At 40.7% G+C, this 14,177-nt stretch overlaps 1 long non-coding RNA gene across 1 annotated transcript in view; it reads right to left on the bottom strand.

Moving 5' to 3' along the window:
* Nucleotides 1–207: 207 nt before the first annotated feature.
* The window catches only part of LOC118968759 (uncharacterized), a 39,641-nt gene continuing 25,671 nt past the window's right edge, over nt 208–14,177 (bottom strand). Inside the window, exons 3-5 of the long non-coding RNA XR_005056592.2 lie at nt 2,062–2,177; nt 1,611–1,775; nt 208–410 (exon numbers count right to left, since the gene is read on the bottom strand). This is a non-coding gene — a long non-coding RNA (uncharacterized lncRNA). The remainder of the gene's footprint in view (nt 411–1,610; nt 1,776–2,061; nt 2,178–14,177) is intronic.

Below are 14,177 nucleotides of genomic sequence, written 5' to 3'. Positions count from 1 at the left end.
TTGGTGATTCTAAACAGGGGCACGTGGACCATCCTTGGATAAGGGCTGAAATGTGGGAGAAAACATGAACTTGGATTCTGGCCTCTGCCAAGCACTAAGGTCATGGGCGGGTCACATCACTTCCCTGACTGCAAGTCTTCTCATGTGTACAGTTGCCGTGCATCATTGAGGGACACCTTACACATCTCATCACAGTAAACTCCTCTTTAATTAGATGGGGATTTATTTACTTCTTACACCAAAGAAGAGTGGAGGGAGGTCGTACAGGGTACAGATGGCAGTTCCATGAGCAGCAGACGACCCTTCCATCTCACAGCCCCACCTTCTAGCGCTGGCTTCCATGGCTCCTGGAGCCCTAGTATCAAGCAAGTACTTGCATTGAGTTCCAGAGAATTAGGAAGCAGAGAAGGCTAAACACAGGAAAAAAAGAAATGGTCAATTATACCTCCATAAAGCTGAAGTTAAAGAAAAGAAACCCTACACTGTTCCCTTTCTCCCTTTCTTTTAAGACATCTTTCCATAGTCCCCTATTTTATTAACACAGTCCACTGCAAAGAAGGCCATTTCTTCAAGTGGCGATTAACCAGTTAAAAGTCGAGATACTTTTACTAAGGCAGAAGGGAGGCTGAATGTCAAGAGAGTGTCCCTATCTGCCTCATGGGTGGGACACACACTGTGTTTATTTGCTAGGGCCGCTGCAGCAAAGTCCCACAGACTAAATGGCTCAAACAGCAGGAATGTATTGACTCATTGAGCAGAAACGCCCGAAGTACAACTTCAAAATGTTAGTGTGCTGGGTTCCTTCTGGCTGGAAGGGGGAATCAAGTCTATGCTTCCCTCCCAGCTTCTGGCGTGCCGGCTATCTGTTTGGAAATCCTTGGCTTCTAGATGCATCGCCCCACTCGATGCCTTCCTCTTCCCACGGCATTGTCCCAGTATCTGTCTCTGTGTCCAAATTCCCTGTTTTTATAAGGACACAGTCATATTGGATTTGATTATCTGCCAAGACCCTCTTCCCAAATAAGGTCAAATTCACAGGTACTGAGTGTCAGAATTTTTTTTTGGGGGGGGGATACAATTCAACCCATAACACCTACTTAGCTATGTTCACAAAGCCTTGCTACCCACATTTTCCAGTCTATGTGTTCTGCTCCTTGATCCTTAGGCTTCCTCTTGTCCAGTTTTATGACTTTCATGTCTGTTGCCTTATCATCTCTCATCATTGGCCTCAGAACTAGAATCTCAGGATCCACCTCTTCTTTTCCCTCTCAGTTCATTTCACAGATTCAGACCCCACTGGTTTCACATCCAGCTCCCCACCTGCTTCTTTCTGCTTCAACACACCACTGGGTCCTAACCCTGACAGCCCGCTGCATTTATTAGCCCTCCATCTGCATGACCTCCTGACCATGAACCCAGGTTGCTCAGATCCTCTGACACCTCTGGTGTCTCGGTGCTGCCTCACAGCTGGCCCTGTCCAGCTCCTGCCCAGCTCAGCTCACAGAAAGAGAGCATAAGACCATTGTTGCTAGGAAGAATTACAGGATTATTTTGCTAATTTTTTTTGTATCTGATGAAATAGCTCCACTTGAAATAAAAAAATTCCTTACCCAGGGCTTCCCAAATTGGCTTCTGGGGTGGATTATATTGTTTTAAACAGCTGAGGATGGCATCAGGTAGGGATTAAACTGATGCACTCTGAAGCCCATATCCAGCATTGATTCACAGTTTCCAGAAATAAGAGATCGAGAGGGATACAGGGCAGCCAAAAGAATCTATGGAGGAAGAAGTAGGTCTAAATTAAATATTTTTCAGAGTTTTCCAGGAGGCATTAGTAGCTTGTTAAATATTAAGCAGAGCAATCTCCATCTGACTGCTACAGGAGTATTGCAATGGAAGGAACGCCTTTACAATCCCTGACATGATGGGAGGGGGATAAGGGGCCACAGAGCTGGGAACATTTATCAGAAAAAAAGCAGTGGCTTCCAGCAAAAGGTTCACAGATGCTGCCTTCTAATTAAAATTTTTTAATTTTAGAATGCAATTTTATAGATTCTATACCTGCAAATGAATGCCTCACACCACATGGTGTCTCCGGGTATCCTGTGAAGGGGAAAAGGCAGGGCAGCTTCCGACGGCTCATGTCTCACTCTGTGCCCCTGATCTTCTGCCTTGTGCTGCCAGAAACCAAAGAAGGGGGAATTAAATTAAAATAAAACACCGGGTGTCCTGTATGGGTTTTAAAGTTGTCTGGGCCAGGAAATGAGGTTGTGTCCTTTTAAAATGGCAGAAGTGAGTTTCACAGGCTGTCTCTGTTGCTTCTGAGAAACAGGGAGTCGGTGAATTCAGAGACCCTGGGCCATGAGCCCAAGAAGCTCTCAGGCATGGTGGTGTCAACCTCATGCTAAGGAAGGTGGTTTGGGAAAAGAACAAGTAAAAGTGTGGGAGCCCCTAATAGCTTTCATCCTTGACCAAAGTATAATTTTTCCCTGAGCCCAGATATGACCTTGGTGCTCTCAAGTAACCACTAATCCAGTAACCACTAATAGCTGATCAGAATCTGCAACTTAGAGTGAATGCCTTTCCCATCCTTGGTCTAGAGGAAGCTTTACTGAAGACGCAAGCAGGGACCTTGAGGATTTAAAATTGTAAAGAAGTCTAACCACATTTCTTTAGGATACAAAGTAAGAACAGGGTTAACACTTTGAAGGTGAGGTCTCCTGTTCCCTAAAGTTAGAATGCCAAATTGTTGTCATCCTGAGTACCAACCCACTGTCACTTGAAGCGTATTTGAGATGGCCTGAGACGTGGCACTGGAGATTATCTGGGGGGAAAAGTGTGTTGATTATTAGCAGTGTGTGCCGTGGTCATGGAGAAAGAGGAGGGACTCTCTCTGGGAGGAGTTATTCCTGAATTTGGTGCAACACAGGAGGATCAGAACCCAAATGAAGATTTAAATCAAGGTTCTCAGACTATAAGTCAAAGTCAAAACCCTTAGGGTCTGACTTTTTGCCTGGTATCAGAGGCTGGAAACCTCATCTAAAAAACTCCATGCATAAATTTGTGTAGGAGCTAAGTCCAAGGGAATTCAATTACTACCCTAAATCCACTGGTTTTCCATCCACGATTCATAGGGACTAAGAAGTAGGGCTCATAGGAGAAGGCAAGTTCCTACACCGGATTCTATCATGAGCTAAAGGGTGATGGATGCCTCAGCTCAGGTAGGTTGTGAAAGTATCATGCTAACTGGTGGCCCCCATGCCCTAATGATATCCTTCGTCAGGTGGCCCTCTCAGCTCATGATAGTTCCTACTCTAGCCGGGAACCAACTGTTACGAACTTACTCTGTTCTTTGAACCAAGAACCTTCACTTCTCCATTTTTGAGATAATGAATTCTCAACTCAAGGATTTCTTAAATCTTCTGGGTGCTATTCTAGGCACTAAAAATACAACAGAGAAAAAGATAAAGTCCCAGACTTTGTGGACCTCACCTTCCTGGGTGGGGGGAAGGAGAGGACGTGAAGTCAGAATTAGGGACAAGGCCTGAATAAGTAGAACCATGTAAACTCTGGTGTGGAGTTCGGATTTTTGGCATAGCCAGAGTAGAGTTCAAGGTACAAGAACAACGTAATTTGATTAATTACTTTTTAAAGGATTACTCTAGTTGTAGGGTGGGAAATAAGCTTTAGGAGAGGAAAGCCTGACCATTAGTGTGTCAGAGATGCAAATAAAGTTAATTGTACTTGGAGTAAGAGGGCTGAGGTGGAGATATTGACAAGAGATAGTAATGGGGTGCATCTTAAAGGCAGAGTTTAGAGTCCTTGCCAGCTATGTGGATGTGGGGTAAGGGAATAAGGAATATCTAGAATGTCCAACTAACTGGTAGGCCTGATCTTCTAGAAATGTGTGAGCATGAAGTAATAGGGAAGTCTCAGGAAGAAGTCATCTGGTGGGAGAGGGAGCCAGGATGTGGTAGACACACTCTATGATGGCTTGGCCCCAGCGAATCACACCCTTGAGTTGACCCCTGCCCTTGAACATGAACAGACATGTGCCTCACTTCTAACCAATAGAATATGGTAAATGTCATGTATGTCATGTCTGTGATTTCATTACATTGTGGAAGAGTCCAGCTGAGCAGACTGCAAGGAGAGATCCTCTTGGTGATCTTGCAAAAGCAAACAGCTGTGTTATGAACATTGAAGAAAACCATGTAGCAGGGAATTGTGGGAAGCCTTTAGGATCTGAGACGGCCTCCAGACAACAGTCAATAAGATGGGCTTTCAGTTATACACCAGAAGGAAATGAAATCCCCCACAACATGAACAGTCTTAAGAGTAGATTCTTCTCCAGCCTGGCCTCAAGAGAAGGGAATGCCCAGTTGAGACTGACTGCAGCCCTGTAAGACCCTGAGCAGAGGACAAAGCTAAGTTATGCCTGCACTCCTGACTCATGGAAACTATAAATGTGTGTTGTTTTATACTGCTAAGGTTGTAGTCATTTGTTATGCAGCAACAGAAAACTAGTACACAAGATGGTGAGCTGCACAGCCTGAGCCCTCAAAGGACAAGGTGAGTCAAAATTCATCCTGATGCAGGTTGCAAAGATTCATCTTCTGGCTCAGTCCTACATCCACTGGACTCCCTAAGTCATGGCAAGGCAGGGGGAAGGGAATAAAGCTATAAATAAGGATTTGAAAGAGTTGTTTGAGAACCATTCTTCTTCACTCTGTAGTATAACAAACAGTGCAGCTGGCAGCTAGTGGTCTTGAATGCACCAGTAAGGACCAGGAGCATGGAAGAAAACAAAGGAAAAAGTAGCAGCGGTGGGCCCAGTGGAGATGTCCATTGCGCTTCCTCAGAGCCAGTTCCCAGCTGAAGAGGTATGAGCTGCATGTCACCATAAAGGTGGTGGCGCCCTCCTCAGAGGTGATACTCAGGGAGATGGAATTAAAACAAGGACACACGGCAAATGAGGACCCCAAATTATACCTGGGCAGACAGGTAACCAGAGGTAATGGGTTTTTTAAATCGACCGGATTCAATGCAGTGTAAATAGGATGCAATTTCATTTTTGTCTCTGACCACTATCTTCAAACAAGCTGCAGAGAATCCTTCTTCTTTGCCCAGTGATTATAGCTCAGACTGAGTTTCTGGGAATTGGAAGAATCTCATTTGAGGTATTAAAAAGTCCAGTGGAATTTAAGTGTTCAAGGTCAGATTTTATTGAATTCAACTAACTGTGTTTCTCCTCCTGTTAGACTTGATCCAAAGCTCAGAAATCAGCAGTGACAAAAAAGGACAAGGTCTGGAGTTCCTGCTGGCTCCCGAGCTTTCTGCTTCGCTGGGCCAATGCAGAAATCATGATCTATCTTCACATAATGTTCTCAAGGCTCCAGGAACTTCTCCGTATCCTGCTTCAATGCTGCAAAGAAGAGCCTGTCATGCCCAGTGCGAAGCCAGCATCCTTCGTGGGTGGGAGACCAAAATGGTCTCACCGCAGGCACACGACCACAAGTTCGATGTACGGTTCTTTCCCTTCCCACATTGTACTGTGAGATGAGGGGAGAAAGTCTCCTCCTACTCCTAGAGATTTCCCTTGAAGGGTTTTGTTTAATAAATCAGACTTCGTTTTTAAAACTGTTTTAAGATCTCTTTTTGCCAAACTGAAAAATTCTTAGCTATTCATTTAATACTCAAAAGGGGATAGCCTATGTGATACCTATTTTCGTGACAGTTAAAAGAAATACTAACCAACTGTCTTCAAAAGAAAAGAAGACCCTTTAATTTTATTGATTTTATGATCAAGTTAACACGTGCATTTCAGTTTGTTTTCACTCAGCGAATCTTACAGGAAAGAGTTTTGTATTTTTCTCAATGATTAGAAATAAGGACTAAGTGAATTCCTAGAAGCAAATTTATGTAACAAGTGTTTCAAACCTATCTCATTATAAACCCAGATACCTCTTTAGGTTTTTCCATTCTACGTTTTACATTTTTATATTCATCACATTTTGTTTTCTTCAATCAGGAGTTAATTTGATGGTGGTGTGCTGTCAAGATCTAACATTTCTTCCCAGTCACATCTGTAGTGGACATAAACATCTTTAATGTTTATTTTTCATCATTCTGCCCCTGAGGATTCCAATTAATTGCACTGAAATACTACAAAGAAAACTGTTGGGAACTACCTCTATCCCTATTTCAATAAAAGTCAGACTTGAGATTCTAGAGGATAAGAATCTACTCCTTTATCTATCTATCCACATGTAGATATATATTGCAAATACATTGCTTAGAGTATAACACTTGACTTTCAAAGACAGCCATTCTAGAAGATCATCTAGTTTTGAGAGACAGTTGACTTAGTTATATAACCCAAAGGCCCCAATACAGGGAGCAGCATGCACCAATACTCTTGATGAGGACAGGAGGCTGGAACCTATCAGGACATTTCAACGCTAAGTTACTGTAATCATCACATCAAAGTGTAGACCAAATGCCCATCCCACAAATCAAGAGAAGGGCCCCTTGTGCCCCTATGGGAGGAAGTGAAAGGAAAAATCTGTATATCAGGATTTCCACAATAAAAAAAAAAAAGAGAGGAGGGGACCACTTATCAAAATAAGGAATCCCCTAAGTTGAAGCAGCTATAGGCCACATCATTAAATTTTTTTTTCTGAAAATAAAACTCCTACAAATTCATTGTAGAAACTTGTCAAAATACAAGATAATAAGAAATAAATAAATAAAACGCACCATCTAGAAAATGCAGAATATCAGAAATAACTGATTTTAAGCAATTTATATATATATTATATAAGCATGTGATCATATTCTATTGACATCTTTATGTTTTGTATTAAAATGTTTTGTGTATTTTTACTAAAATATTTCCATGTAGTCTTAACATTCATCAATTAGTGATACATGAATTTCCTTATAAGGATATGGCATAATTTAAAACTTCATTCTCAATGAAGAAGTATTAAATACTCGTATATGCCAGGATGTGTGCTAGATCCTGGAAATACAGCAATTTGCAATGCATATTGGCTGCATGTATGGATCTTTTTTACCCCAGTTTTATTGAGATATAATTAACATATAACATTGAGTAAATTTAAGGTGGATGACATAATGATTTGATATATGCATATACTGCAAAATCATTACAATAAGTTTAGTAAACTCATCACCTCACATAGTTCAAATTTTTCTTGTGATGACAACTTTAAGATTACTCTCTTAGCAACTTTCTAATATGCATTGCTGTACTGTTCATTAGAGTCGCCATAATTTATATTCCATTCCCTCAAAGAAGAAAATCCTGCCGTGTGCGACAACATGGATGAAACTTGAGGGCATTATGATAAGTGAAGTAAGTCAGATGAGAAGGACAAATACTGTATATGATCTCACTTATATGTGGAATCTAAAAACAAACAAAGTCATAGAAATAGAAAACAGAGTGGTGGTTACCAGAGGAAGGGGTTAGGGGTAGGAGGAAATGGGTGCATGCATGGATCTCATACCTGAAGATCCTCACTCAACAGTAGTGAAGGAGATATACTTTAACTAATGACTGAAACACATAAACATTTATAACTAAGAGACATCATAAAGTAAAGGTACATTAGAATATGAAAGAATATTACAGAGGGAATGACCTGGTTAAGGAAATCATGGAATGAGAAAAAGATTACTAAGCTGATATCTGAAGGAGCAGTCAACGTGAAATGGGTTAAAAAAATAAACAAATGAAAGGTGGAGCAGAATGAGAAGGACTGTTCCAGGCAGAGGGAATAGCATGTGCAAAACCTGCTGACAAGAGACATCCCAGCAGATCTGAGGAACTGTAAGAAGGAAATATAACTAAAACCCAAGGACTAGAAGTGATGAGGGAGAAGCCTGGAGAGGTAGGTGGGGTTCCCACCAGTTAGGGATTATGGACACCGCTAAGAATTTCTTTTCATTCTGTGCAGTGGTTTAAACCACTGAAGGCATCTGGGTGAGGAGGGGGTGGAGACAAGAATGAACAGGTCTTGGTTACAGAAAGATCATCTCTGACTGTCCTGTAGAGAATGGGTGGGGTCATAAACAGAGGCAAATGGGTCAATGGGAAGCCAATTTCAGGGCTTCATAAAAGAGACTGGTATCCAAGATGGCTCATACTATGACAGTGACAGGGACCTCATTAGAGAGTGGTGGACGGGATCCTCCAGGATTAGAGATTTGTCAGACACAGAACTGATGAAATCTAGAATGCAAAACAATTTAGAGTTATAGTGAAAATGGTTTTAATTAAAATGGTCAGAAGATTGAAGTCAGAGAGAACTAATACCTTATTGTCAGATATTTAGTTTGTTCCACTTACTCGGACTGTAATAAACATCCTTATATATAGAAACTTGACTCCTATCACCGGTTTATATCTTAAGGCACATTTCTTGAAATAGAATTAAATAATTAAATGATACAGATTGCAAAGATTGCACACATGCTATCAGATTGACACATAAAAGTTTACTAATTTTGCCTTAAGCTTTGTTTGGCTGTGTTTAGCTCACCAAGGCTTCACCAACATTGAGTGTTTCCTTTTAAGTCTTCACCATTTTGACAAACAAAAATGAGATTTAATTGTTCTACTTTACATCTCTCTGATTATTAACGAGGTTAATAAACTTAGTGTATTTTTTTAAATAAACATTTTTTTCTGTGTATTGCCTGTTTATGTTCCCGGCCCATATTTTTTCCCTAATATTTTAGTGTTTTCCTCATTAACTGAAAAAATGGATTTATATCTATTACTATGGGGATAAAGTCTATGTAATAATTGTTACAAACTAATTTTCCTGTTTTGCATTTATTTGTCTTTTAGTTTCTTTTATTACATTTTTCAAGCAGAACATGGACATATATAGAGTCAGCTCTATTGATATTTTCCTATTTTTATTCCTATTTTTTCACTTCTCTCCATCAGAATATAGATACATATCTTTAAATCACCCTTTCTTTCTTGTTTAATTTTTACAGATTTTCTTTTACATTTTGTTTCAAATGATCAGGAATTAATTTGATGGTAGCCTGCTGGCAGGATCTGACCTTTTTCACCCCATCACTTTTCTCTAGTCGACATTGTTGGGCTGTCTGCCCAGCATCATCTCCCTGTTTGCTAGAGACATTTCAGTCACTGGTCCTACCCTTCCCCAGCTACAGGTAATCGGTCAGGAAGTGGTCCATTCAAATCCTTCCTTGGGATTTTTCTAACTGCAACTGAAAAACCAAATCATTCCCTATTTGGTGACGGAAATTTTTACAGGGTAGAATATGGACCCGTCAGGGGCCACATGAAGAAAGCAAGCCTGCTGTAAAAGAGTCTAAACCTAACATGCAGACAAGGAGAAAGAGAATGGAGAAAGCTTCCTGGCCCACGGTCTCCTCTAACAGGGGTCCCGAGTCTACCTGTTGATCAAACCTCCCTGGAATCCATGACTTGATTAATTTTACTTTCTTTCATTTTTTTTTAATTTGACTATTCTAGTTTAAATTTAGCTACCACTTTCAGAAGCGTCTATTCTACTTCTTATTTTTAATGTATGTATGTTAGATTTCTTATGTTTAATACTGTCCTGAGTTCTTATAGTTGACTTTTTAAATTTTGTATCAGTTTTATTTTTCCTGTTTCCTCAGTAATTCTTCTGAAATGCAGTTGTAAGCCCTGTTTGCTTTTCATATGCATGTGACACTGTTTTTACAACATAGGTAGAACTGTCTGTGTGTGGCTCAACTTTGAATGGAGACTTTTATCTGAGCCTGCTTGAGAAAAGAGTGCAGAGAAGCCAAAGATAGGGTGGGACCATACAAGCACTGAGAGCAGGGTTGACATCTCAGAATACCGCTTCTCATAATCCCCTGTGTCCTCTACCCTGAGGATACACCACACTTCCCAACCCTCTTAGGCTGAGTGAATTACCTAGACACCTGTTTCTGGACTCACAGATCTTTATTGGTAATTTACTCCTATCACTTCATAGAGTGCCTGACCCAGTGGATACTCACCACATGTTTGTAGAATAAATACATGGATGACCCCATAAAGGTTTGGTCATTTAGAAGAGGAGTTGGGTCTACAGGACTGGAATTAAGATACCTTAGTGTTAAGTCATGCAACTTCAGAGCCCCCAAGCCCTCATCTGCAGATTAAGGGGAATAATGACTCTGCTGCCCAGCTTATTGACTTATTGTTGGAGATAACAAGATACTCAGGCAAGAAAATGTGATACTTCACTAACTATGGAGTGATATACAAAGACGAGTTATTTGTAGGATAGTAATTTTATGTAGGCTCAATCATTGGCTGGGAGTAGCTCAAGGGAAATGTGGCCCAGATGCAAGCAGGGCAATGGTCTTCAGAGCACAGCAACTGGGACCCTTGGCACTCCATGAAGTTTGACAACATGTCTATGACAATTACTAAATGACGGTTACTAAACACACCTACTGATGTTTTTGGCCTATCCCTGTGGGCCAGCAGAATTAGTTTTTTGGGTAGCTTAAAGTTTCAGGGGAGAGGTGAGCATAATGAGAACATAATTCAAACCCAAATTAAGCTAGCAAGCAATTTCCGAGTCATGTTGGATTACCATAAAAATAATTTTCTTTCTCAAAGGTAGGTTGACATTTTGGTCCAAACATACCCTGTATACTCCTTATTCATAACCGGTTGTTTTTGCAATGTCGCCTTGGAAATGTATTACTGTTATTGGCATATGTTGCCACAAGAACCCAAAAACACAGACACAATGATTAAATAGTAGTATATGAAAGACTTGGTAGAAATAATTCCATTGGCTTTAGGGAGCAGCAAGAACTAGCTTCCTTCTTTTAATTCTTCTCCTTAATGAAAAATGCCAAGTATCTAATAATTTTAGGTGCCCAAAGGAAATGTTGGAGAAATTATGGAAAAAATATGGGAGGTAAATGTTTTAACATCAGTGCTAGGAAAATCTGTGATCAGCATTTCAATAATATTCAAAAGGTTCCACACCTCCTTGCCTTCAAATCATTGAAAAAGCAGCACCACTCTCAGGTTTATTGCTGGCACTGGGGTACCAGCAGAGGAGAGTCCCTCCAGTTTACCTGTACTACCTGTTTACAGAGGATATCTAAGGAAATTGTGCACCAACTTCACCTGAATCCTCAAGTTATACTTGATAAGCTTGAACAGAAGGGCTGCATAAGAAATAAGAAGAGTAGAGATAATTGAGATAGGGTTGACCTCCCAGTCTCCCCCTAAATTGCCAAAAAGGGAATGGTAACTTCAGCTGCATCCCCCCACAAGGAAGAGCAACTCAAAATATGAACAAAGTAGTTTCAGAATAGTAATGATATCCTACATTAAGCAACTCAAACAAGGACTTGTTTGTAACAAGTCAAATTTAGAAAAGACTAAACCTTTCATTTCCTCTTTCACTCTCAATGGCCTCAGATCCTTCCTCCTGAAGGCGCTGACTTAACTTCTCATTTTCTTTCTGTGCTTGCCACAGAAAGGCCCCAGATAAAGACCTTCTCATGAAAAAACAAAATGAGAAGAAGAGAAAAATCTCAAACCATTCAAGTCAATTGTCCCTCAATAGACCCTCCATCCACATATGGAAACTTACGAAAAAAGAAAATGAACACTGCAAAGAAGAAAAAAGAATGAAAAAAGAAAAGAATAGAAAAAGAGAGGAAAGGTGAAAAAAAAGAGAGAGAAAGGAAGAAAGAGAAAAATTGCCTTTAAAGAACTTCTCCAAGTATTTATACCACTTTGTTTTTCATTCACACGAGGGAAATAACAAGAGGTCCTCTGATGAATGTTGCAGATCGCCATGGTTACGGTTCAGAGATGCAGCAAAAAGCAATTATGGTGGAACAGAAGAAAGAAATGCACCTCTTTGTCAGAATTTCATAACAGCTGTAATAACACTACAGCACCCAAATGAATGTAAAATAACTGAAATATTGTGGCATGTTAAATGCCAGCACATTAAAAAATTGTATTTCAATGTCACATTATTTAAAATGACAGGAAGCATTAATTCCAGCTGCACCAAGGAGCTTGTTAAGAGATACAGGGTGGGGGCTGCAATCCAGCATCTACACAGGGAGGAGACTTCAACCGGATGTATGAGATACAATAGTATTTGGAGGGAAAAAAACGGGAATGTACAATAGCCAATTTAATCTGATATTCAGAATTAATACTTATATACATTAGTGAAACTGGCCCCCCACCCTGCGAAAGCTTCTACAGCCTAGCAGTCACCTGACCTTTTTCCTGCACCCCGAGCTCCAAATATTTATATTAATTAGAAGTTTCTCCACTGAGGAATGTTATACCCATTTTACAGTAGAAACAAATGAGGCAGTGATGCTTAGGTCATTGTTAATGCTTCATCCTTAGGGGCTGGATTTGAGGAGGGAGTTTTCTATGGTCAGGAGAGCTTAGGGATGCCTTTAGTTTCCAGAGAGGGTGAATTCTCCCCTTCAGCTTGGAGAGCTCCAAGCTTCTGGTTTTAAGATGTTGGTGAGGAACAATATAGGACCTATAAATTATGCAAAGCCATCTCTCTATTTAGTATTCTTCAACTATCATTCCCCTTCAAATGAAACAATGCAGAAGGTGATACATGCTCCATCCATGAATGTGGATCAGCTATTCTGATATTCATCCATCTACTTCCTCTGAGTACAGGCTATGCTCACCTGCCAGGTCATCATAGAATCAAATAAAAATGGGCCATGAGCAACGTTTTACATTTGAATATCCAATACGAGAGGTCTTTTCAATGATTCAGTCATGCCAGAGATGCCCGTTAATATCTCACAATCCTAATGGACTAGAAGACAAGCAATTGTCAAGAGGACCCATATGAAATAATCTTTACCAAGGAGAAAACAATTCTTAAGATACCTGCTACTCTCTAAGGATTTATAGCTTAGAAAGATAATGCTTTTTTATTTATTATCATGATTCTTATAAGTCTGTGACTATGTTAGGGAATAATTGGAACTCTTCTCCTGGAGAATGATGCACTTAAAGCTCTGAAACAACAGCCATGTGTGGCATCAAGAGCCACGTCTGTCTGGTGTCAACCCCTGAGGCCTCTCCATTCCCCACTTCAAGCGGCCATGGCTCATTGTATACACAAAAGGGTGGCATTCTCTCCAGCAGAATGACACTGGCTAAACTTGAGTAAACTTTTAGATCTCCTTAGGCTCCTGTTCCACTTGATGTTGCTATATAACAAAGTACCCCAAAACTTACTGGCATAAAATAACTGCTTTCTTATGCTTGTGGATTCTGTGGGCCAGGAATTCAGGGAAGGCACAGTGTGGATGGCTGTTTCTCAACATCTGGGACTTCAGCTGGGGTGACTTGAAGGCTTGGTGAAGGGGGTGACCTAATGGCTAGGGCTGGAGTCATCCTAAGGCTCCTCCCCTTATCCGCCTGGCTCTTGGGCTGGACGAGTCAGCGACTAAAGCACCTCCATGCTGTCTGGCTTCCTCACAGCATGTTGGTTGAAGGGTAGTTCGTCTTCCTACGTGGTTGCTCAGGACTCTAAGTCCACACATGTCATAAACACATGACTCACACAGCAGTCTGTTCATCAAGGGCCACAGTCCATTCATATTCAATGTATAGGATAAGAGAGAACTTCTCAATAAGAGGAAATGCCAAGGAATTTGGTGGCCATCATTTAAAGGCACCACAGCTCCTAACCAAAGTCTACTTTCTCAGCAATGCATACACTGCTTTTCAAAAAAAGTGACAGAGAAATCCAGATTGATGAATAATCTTTGAATAATCAGACCAAAAATTGCATGGTGTTGGGTAGCTAAGACATGGTGCCTAAAGATGCTTACATTTGCTTCTGACACAAGTAGAATGATTCTTGAAGGACTATCGATAACTGTGGGAAAGTTATACAGCTGGTAAGTCAGCATTAGTGCTTTTACAGACACAGGGCTGAGAGTGAGTGAGGGTTCTGCTGGCCCTACACCGGTCATATTCATTTACCGTGACATTGTCACCCATTTTAATGGAAATGACTTCAACAGCTCTCCCACATGGCCCCTAGTCTTCAAGAAGGTCTTATTACCTCTCTTTTACAAATAAAAACGAGCAGGTA

Source organism: Manis javanica, chromosome 18 (assembly GCF_040802235.1).
Source record: "Manis javanica isolate MJ-LG chromosome 18, MJ_LKY, whole genome shotgun sequence".
NCBI classification, from domain to species: domain Eukaryota; kingdom Metazoa; phylum Chordata; class Mammalia; order Pholidota; family Manidae; genus Manis; species Manis javanica.
This window is presented reverse-complemented; position numbering and strand designations above follow the sequence as displayed.